The sequence below is a fragment of the Parus major genome, chromosome Z (assembly GCF_001522545.3).
Source record: "Parus major isolate Abel chromosome Z, Parus_major1.1, whole genome shotgun sequence".
In the NCBI taxonomy this organism is placed as follows: Eukaryota; Metazoa; Chordata; class Aves; order Passeriformes; family Paridae; genus Parus; species Parus major.
This window is the reverse complement of record NC_031799.1, coordinates 59,079,258-59,088,142: the sequence shown is the minus strand read 5'-3', so window position 1 is coordinate 59,088,142 and position 8,885 is coordinate 59,079,258.

The following is an 8,885-nucleotide window of genomic DNA, read 5'->3' as shown; positions in this document are numbered from 1 at the left end:
AACTCCCATCAGCCATCAGCACTTCTAACTTCCCCTCTTTCCTCAGCTTTGCTTTAAAGGTAAAGCTACCCCATGACACCTGTTTTCCCAGAACCATTAGTAAATACAGTAATATCTTTCAGGGGTGTGCAACTATTTAGAGGTTTTAGGGACAGTGCAGTGGTTTTACTCATTTGTATTAAGGTATGACTCTGTAAAAAGTAACCAATTTGCCCTGAGAAATTTTGCAAAACTCTTTGTAAAGCTTTGCTGTTGGCATAACATCATTCAAATTCCTTTTGCATTACAGGTATAATAATTTTTGCTGTTGGCATAACACCATTCAAATTCCTTTTGCCTTACAGGTATAGTAATTTTTGAAGGGTCTTTTGCACTCAATTGTAAACATCTTTGATGGCATTTGATGATAAACTGGGAAAATAAAGATGGCAGGGACTGTCTTTTTACGTTGCTGAAGTAGAAACATCTATTCTACAACATGCAAAGGGTCAGACCACTGAGTATCCTATTGTCTAATAATAGCAGAAGGATGGAAATCAACAGTGAAAATAAACACAGTAATACATACTTCTAGGCATATCCGGTTGACCTGTCTGTTTGTTATGGCCTGCTCTACTATCTTTAGAGTGGCTTTTGTCTCTGGGGTTTCCTGGGAGAAGTTAAATCAGGATCACCCTTTAGGAGGTGAAATAATAGTGCGAATTGTGGGGTAGTCAACTCTAGGTAGAGTAGATAGATAGATACTTTTGGTATGCAGAAGTTTTTGTACATCATTTAAATCTTTAATTTTTGTTGGGAATTGAATTTTCTGGGGCTGTATAGTCTGATCCATAATTTTGAGTCCAAGGTATTTCCAAGGTTCACAATTAGAATATCTCAGTTGGCAGGAATCATTGCAGGAGATGGCATGCCTGGTTGTAAGGTGCTGTTGTTCTCCATGGATGAATTAATCTTTCCGAAGTCATGGAGCAATCTCTATTTCCCAGTTTTCTTTTTTATAACACTGGAGTGTTCTAAGGGCTTGTGGATGGCTCTATGTGCCTTTGAGCCAGTTATTCCTATACCAAAGACTTAAGGGCGTGTAACCTCCTTCTATAGGGACCACTGTGGTATCCACACAGGCTGAGTGATAAGCCATTTTAGGGCTAGTTTGGGATATTTTACGCCCTTTAAAACAGTGAATCCTGTTAAAAATCTGTCCCCACTTGGACTCCCCAAGCAGATGAAACCTCCCTCCCCCACAGGTTAAGTGGTGCTGCAGTGATGTAAGGTCAAATGGTAGCTGTTTAACTCTCAGGATTTTTTATCAAGACAGATTTGCTGCTCAAGCAGCTCTGTGTGGTCCGTCTGAGGCCAGGAGCAGCAGATCCTGCAGGTGTGTGGTGGGCCGTGATGTAGCATTGGCAGAGATGTTGGTGACATCTGCCCCATGTCAGTCATCCCACTGACCTTTATTTGTGAGGGCCCAGGACATCTTGATAGTACACACTGTGTTGGGCCTCTGATCACCCTCAGCCTGGGTTCAAAATACCTGAGGTTCTTCTGTTGACCCTCTTGACCCGAAGCCTTGGTCTCCTTGGGACCTGTTCTTGGGACACAAGACTTGAAAAGGATAAGCTGGGAAATTTTGTTTTTTCAGGGATAGTCACAGGTGGAGTAGGGGTTGAAACCATTGGATGTATTCGTCCTGTGAAATCTGCATCAATAATAGCAGGCTGTACAAAAATATTTTGCATCATGACACCGGACTTACCAACCAAGAGGGCACTCAATCCTCTTCCAATAGGCCCCTGGGCCTTGAGAGGGATCTTATGTCTATTTAAGATGGTTACAGTTACTGAGATAAGAGTGGCTATTCCATCTATTCCAGTGGCTCCTCAAGTCCTTCCTGTGAGCTGGTCTCACAGGCTTGCACAGGAAGGTGAGGAGATACTTGTGTCTTCATGTATGTCCCCCTTGCACTGGGATGTCTGTTTCCCTGGTTTATAAAAGATTCCTTAAAAGGTTGTTTATTAGTATAGATTTTGTATTTGTACTGTCTGGTCATGTGACCAGGTTTCCCACATCAATTACAACTAATGATCATATTCCTTTTCCCCTTGATATGTCCCTATAGGAGTGGACTTGTGGGGACAATTTGCTCTCAAGTGGCCTTGCTGTCCACACCTATAGCAATTTTACTTTTACTGCAGCTGCCATGGAATCTACCAGTACTGACATGTTATGGGAATTAGAACTAACTTTAGTGCAGACATTTATCATATCATTTAGTGATGGGCTCTCATTTGGTAGCAGTTCTATGGTGTTTTGACAGTCTTCATGAGCATGTCCCTTGCTTATTGTAAAATCTAATTATTTCTGGCTTCAATATTAGCAATTTGTTTTTCCATAGCATCTTGTAGTCTTTCTATAAATTGTAGATATAGTTCTTTGACCCCTTATCTGATTTTTTTCAATATATTTGGGTCAGGTTAGCTATCACATTGGGCCAGAGCTTATCTGGCTCTACCACTTCAGCCCGTACCTGGGATCACACCCCAGGAGCAGGATGACCTGAGGTGTGACTAGAGCACTTGCTCTATGGCTTTTTGGCTGTCAGTTTGCACTCTGAGGAGACAAGGACAAGAGGGAGGTCTTTTGCATGGGATAACAGAGGATTTATTGCTCTGGGGAATCTTGGGGGCAAAAGACAGAAAATGCAAGTGTGCAACAGCTGAAATAGGGAGGCGATTCAAAGGGAGAGTATAAGGCATCGACCAGTCAGAGATATCCTGAGGAGGCAGGGTTCATAAAATCATCATCCAATGAGGCAGGTAGGGGGAAAGTTGGGTCACATGGACTAATCAAATGTTGAAGTTTAAGGGATTTTAGAAGTGGAATTCCAAGCATGCAGTGGGCCTAAGACAGATTGACAGGAGACTCGGTGGATTGACAACGTGGGGTAGGAGGGTCTCATTAGGATCAAACCATTAACTTGGGCAATACCATTAACAAGGAACATATTGCAACAGTTATCCATGTTTACTACCTTTAACAATGCTTGCATTCACAATTCCTTTACTTGTGCCACTACCAATGCATGTAACCTGGCTTGGAGTTGTGGATCTCCCAGAGGTGGTAGTCCTAGAAGTTAAGGGACCCCTGCCTCATAACATAGGTCCTCTTGTGAAACCTTTAGGTTTTTTAACTCCTGTTTTTCAGGTCTGTTTTTCCACACAGATTTGAATACCATATATTGAACAGTTGTAAACATTAATTTTGCCAGTTATTTTATATCAAAGGGGGTTAGCTTGTCAGTGATTAGGAATTGTAGCATATTAGCAATGGCAGGGGAGCCTAAGCCATGCTTGGCAACAAGCTGACTCAGTTCAGAAGGAACTGGCCATTTGATAGGGGTACATTTGTCAGGTGTAGTCCTGTAACCTATTATTACTGGATGGTAAGATCCCACTGTCCTGTCCTCAGGCTTCCAGCTCCCCAGCACGGGTACATCAATTCTCTCTGCCCCTTCATAGTCCACACTTGAGATAATTGCTTGCTTTACCTTTTGCCAGATGCTTGCAGGATCGGGCAGGGCCGTCAGTAGTGCAGCAACAGCAGTGATTATCACGATGTTCTGCAGAGGGACGATGGCTCTGGCTCTCTCTGCCAGTCTCCTTCGTGTGCCTTGCTGGTATAAAATCCAAGGAAAGCTCCAGCTCTGGCAGCAGCAGCATGCTCAGGGCAGTGGCACTGTTTCTGGTATTAAGTCTCTGGGAACTCCTGCTGACGCATTTCCCAGGCCTGCCCCGGAGTCACAGTTCTATATATCTCTATGTCTGTGCCCCGACATCAAGTTCTATAGCCTCCTCCTTCTTTCCCAGGTGCTGGCAGGTGCTCTTTCCACTCCTCTGCTGGAGTCAGAGAGATTGCAGCACAGTGACTGTCCCAACTGTAAGTCAAAACATAGGAAAAACTAATATATTAAAGAATAGTTACTATTGAAAAGAGACTTGTGAAAACTCATAAAATAAATACATCTATTTTAACCCAGTTGTGATGGGCTTAAGAAAGCCTCAAAACCAGCCAATTTATATTCTCCTGGTTACAGAAAGGCAGAGCTGTAGAGGTTAAAACTAGAGTAATGTGCTGTACCTGAAAAAGAAAGTATTAAAATGTCTGCATGGTATTTTTTATTGCTATATATATAAATAAAAAAAAATCACGTGCAAACAACCCAATTAAATGAAGTTAGGAAAAAATTCTAGTTAATGTAGGTCAGACTGCAGCATCCTTAAAAAGATGTTTAAAAAGGCAACAATTCAGTTATTCAGCCCCCATTAGAGGTTAGCTGCTTCCCCAGTACTCCTAAAAGAGGAAACCATAATCCCACTATCCTTATGGAGACCTCTTTAGTTAATAAAATAGGTGCTAATATCTTGAGCTGTGTGAGTGAATTAATTATGCTAGTTTGTAATGGCTGCCACGTTTATGAAAACAGTTGCAGTGCTAACAGCATTTAATTCATTTTTCTGTGAAACACTGAATTTCATGACTTGGAAAAGTGTCTAGCAGGACTAATTTTTCTTTATCACATGGTTTTTTGTTTGACAAATTGTTTATGCCCTACCCAGGGCAATCTTCACTGAAAGATTTATTTAAATTGCTAGTGTTTTAAAACATAGATGTTCAAGGTGTTACATGATTGTCTAATGAGACAGTTCAGTAGGAATATATATTGTTGAGGCTGTGCTTTATGTTTTTAAAAGGTTGCACAAAAGTTAACTGTATTTTCTAATATTCACTTTCCTAAAAGTAGCAACTTCCACTTATTAATCAAATGTGATACTTAGCCATGTTCAGAGAAACGAAGGACAAAATTTGTCAATTAAGATTTTACCCACTAGGGGGACCCGTTGTTACGACTAAAAATTGGGCTCTGAAGTTTTAAGTAAAACCAGCATGATCAAATGTCAGGTGAAATTTTTATACCTGAATCTTTTCTCTCTCTTGGTGTGAATGCACATCATAAAAATATGTGGGCCTCTCCCACCCATGTAACTGAAATTTGCCAGCTAAGGTGCAACTTCCGTGCAGCACAGATAAGAATTATTTTGCATGTATTGAGGGCTTACATTTCTGTGTTGTATCACTTTGCAGATATGTAAATATAGAAAACAAAAATTTGGTTGCTCGTGGTGTGCAGAATTTACTTAGAAATTATGCACTTACTCAAAGATATGCTGGTAATTTTATTTGATTTTATTTCTCAATGGAGGGAAAAATGTGTCCTTTTTTTTGTTCTGGAAGCCAGATACTGCACTCATGTCCTAGTTTTTTCCTGCCTGAAGCAGTCACTCTGCTTTACGCTGGGCTTTGCGACTCGGTGCCTTGCTCTTGCAAAGGCTCCTTGCAATATCTTGTGCATGCATTTCCCTCATGCTAGACTCAGCTTTGTTCCAAGTGTGCTGCCTATCACTCTGTCCTGCCTCCCTGCTTGCTCTGAGGTGGTCCAGTGAAGAAGATCTGTGGCTGCCCCTGTCCCTTATCTCATGATCTGTCCCCATGAGTGCCATGCCACTCACCAGCATCCCTTTAGCTCCTGCAAGAGCCTTGCAGCTTGTCTTGTCTCTGATCCTCCCTGTTCTTTTCACTAACTCCATCACAGCCCTTACCTTGCTTAGGCAGATTAGGGAGGATCAAATTTATAAAAACCAGCAACAAAATGGTCTGTAAATTTCTACATGCAATATTTCTTGATCAGTGATCACTTCACCTCGTGGTGTTTCACCTTGTCCGCTCCTCCTATGCCCATGCCTGGGGTGGAGGCAGAAGAGGAGGGGCATTTTCTCTTCATTGTTCTGTTGCCTTTTGTCAAGATGAATTCAGCACCCAAATTTTACAAAATTTGAGGCTGCATATTTCTTAGATGTGAAGTAAAAAGCAATGTAAGTTATTCCTGCCTGCCTAGAGTGAAGTTATTTTAATACTGTTTCTAATGCTATAATAACTATTCTTTTTCTCAGAATGGATGCAAAACTTTATTAATCCTTGTTATTTCACATATTTATTATTTTAAACTCTTTCCCAGCTGTGATACAAATGGGATGCAGTAACATTTCTTTAGTTTTCTTAGCAGGGATTTTGTATTTAAATATGTTCAAATGAGTGAAAATGTACTTTTGGATTAGTATGTACTGAGGTAAAATTTTCTTCTCTTACATCAAAGACTGATAAACAACTGTGCTGTGTGACCATTTAAAAAAGTATTTCCAGCAAAGGGCCCATTTGGTTAAGTTCAGTGGCCCTTTTTGATACATTGTGCAGACCACTGAGATGAAATATTCAGGTCACATCTGATAAGTAGTGGATCTACTGCTTGATTTCCACAGTGAAACACAGGAGATGGCCATGTCAGTCACCAAGGTCTTAGCCCTTGAACCTCATGGACTTTCAAATTCCTCTGCTACCATTGGAAAATAAGTACCTGCGCACCCCTTGGAAGTGACTTTCACTTCCTAAATCACATAGTTTCTTTTGAAATTATTACACTCATCCTGTGTTGGAATCTTGATATACTACCTGTGGCAGACTTCCAGGTTTTTTTAATTTACTATGTATTTATTATCCTTGTAAGTTTAAAAAGTGGAGAAAAAAAAACTGCAGAAAAATTTGTGTGGTGTGATGAAGCTGAAGGATAAATCTGCACCCACATCTCCTCTATTGATATTAATGTGTCATGCAGAGCTGAGTCTGATGATGGCCTTTTCTGTGCTAGTCTTTATGAATTCAGCACACCTAATAATTCCAAATACAGGGTGGAAGGCAGGCATTTTCCAGGTGTTTCCCTCTACTTCAGTGAGATGGTACATGTCTGAATCATGGGGAATGGCTGTTACTTTGCAAATGGAGTGGAAATGAAATGTGTATAATTTCTCTTAGTCCTCATGTGGTTGATCTGTCCAGAGACTTGCCCCAGAGAGCTGCACTGGAGCAGCTGGAGAGGTGGTGATAGGATGGAATACAGTGGGGTACGTTTTGTTCTGGCTGCTGTGGGCTTTGCAGCATACACTAGCAGAAAGGACATTGTCTTCTCCTTGCTGCCATTGTAAAGTCTGGTATCTGTGCTCACCTAACTTTTTACGTTGGTGAGGTGCAAACTTGTACCTCTTCTGCCTCTTTTGTTAGGGTAGCATTTGGATTTTTTTTTGTCATGAGGCATCAGAGACAAAAGGGATGTTGACATCTGAAATTATGGAGTCTTTTACCTCCAAGATATTTGTCTGTTGAAACCTTGCATTGTGCTAATTAAAGGCTCAGCTTTGGTACCTGTAGCCTTGCGTTTTTCTTAAGGTCCATGGAAGGCAGTGGAGCTGTTGCATCTCCTGTAACAAACCCACTGAGTATTGGACAGGGTATGGAGGCTCCAAATTCTTGTATCATAGTAGTTTTTGGGTCCTCCCATGGGAACCTGCTGCAGACATCTGACAGTGAGTTCATGGTGCTGCGCTGAGTGCATCAGGCTGGTCTGTATTAGAAAACAGGCTTCAATGAAAAGAAATGTGTTAATTCAGATTTTGCTGTTGAAAAGAATAAAGGACAATATATGTAATCTAGTAGGAAATTACTGTTTTTAAGATGCAATGAAGATCTTTGATCAATAAGAGGTAGAATAAATGAGCTATAATTCCCTAATGATAATAATAGTTATGACCTTGTAATTTAGCACAAGCTCATACCATTTAATTTCTATCTGTTTCTGATTGCTAAATGACCACCTAAAATTTTGCAGTGGGTAGGTATTTATACAGATCTCCTTTGCGATCATTGAAAGTTTACTTTATTTTTTTAGCAGATCTAAAAATCAAAATAACTTAAATGTGCTACTAATCTAATTTGACTGTGTGCTCTAAAGAACCCAAGAATTTGGTGGCTGCTTCTGAGTCTGTTTTTCTCTTTAGCTTTGAAAAGAAATACAAAGACATGGTAATGTTACTAAATTTAATAAACTAAGGAGGCACTGAAAGAAACTTGTGTGTTCTGAAATTGATTAAAATACGTTCTCCTTGTCTAGAAGTGAGTTGGTGCCAAACTCATGTGGAAGATTAATTTCATTATTTATTTGTTTGTTTGTTTGTTTGCATAGCCTACAAAATCTCTGTGTAAATAAGCAATACACCCTAAATCCAAACTAGCAAGGTCAACAGCAGTGTTTAGTAAGGCCAGAGTGTACAATTAAAAAAGCCCAAACCAACTAATACAAACAAGAATATAATTACTACTAATCCTTACTATTTCTTTTTTGTAAACTGTTCCTGGTGTCTGACAGGTCCCTATGCTTGTTTTATATTCTGACACACATAGTAATATGACTCCAGTATCCCTATTTTAAATTGTTATAATGTTAACTGCAGTTTGAAATAACTACAAAATTTAATAAACTGTAGAATTGCATGAAAATTGCTTTTTTTCTCTCATGAACACCTGTTTTTTCTGCTCATTAGAAGCAAACTTTTTCAATTCTAACTGGCATCCTTCCTCAGATCTTGATCTAGGAGCAAATCTATGCATGATAGATTTGCATATTTTGCTATATTTGCATTTTAAAATCCTAATTTAGAAAAGACAAACAAATGTAAGTGGTTGGGGAATTCAGTGAAAGGAATCCAGAAAATCTACCAGGATCTACTAACTTGCCATTTAATCTAAATACAAAATAGGCACAGCAGTTGTACAACTGTATGTTTATATACAGCTCCACATTTTTTACTGAAAAGAGAGCTTTCTTAATATAGACTAAAGTGTGATTTTGCTTGAAAAAGTGAATCTGTAAACTTACCATCATGTTTATTGTCTTAATGACTTTTCAAATTCCAGACTTGATATGTACACTGGCACAGCAACTT